Below are 351 nucleotides of genomic sequence, written 5' to 3' on the forward strand. Positions count from 1 at the left end.
TAAATCTACAAAACAGTATCCTCTTCTCACACTAACTACTTAACATGCTTATAGATACATCCCTCAGTTACTATCAAGCCACAAAATTGGTCCAAAACATAACACACCATCAATTTTAAAGATTTTGGAGTACTGTTCTAATCTTTGAGTCTCAAAATTAATAAAAAAAATTGATAAAAAAAAAAAAAATTGTTTCTATACGCATACCAATCTAAATGATGCACTCTACACATACCAATCTAATGCATACTATTTTGTTAAGTTAACTCATATAACAAAAAAAAAAAAATCTACTTGTAAAATACATCAATTATAAAATCCAAAATTTAAATAACTTTTCAAAAAGAATTT

The sequence above is a fragment of the Cicer arietinum genome, chromosome 3 (genome assembly GCF_000331145.2).
Source record: "Cicer arietinum cultivar CDC Frontier isolate Library 1 chromosome 3, Cicar.CDCFrontier_v2.0, whole genome shotgun sequence".
NCBI lineage: Eukaryota > Viridiplantae > Streptophyta > Magnoliopsida > Fabales > Fabaceae > Cicer > Cicer arietinum.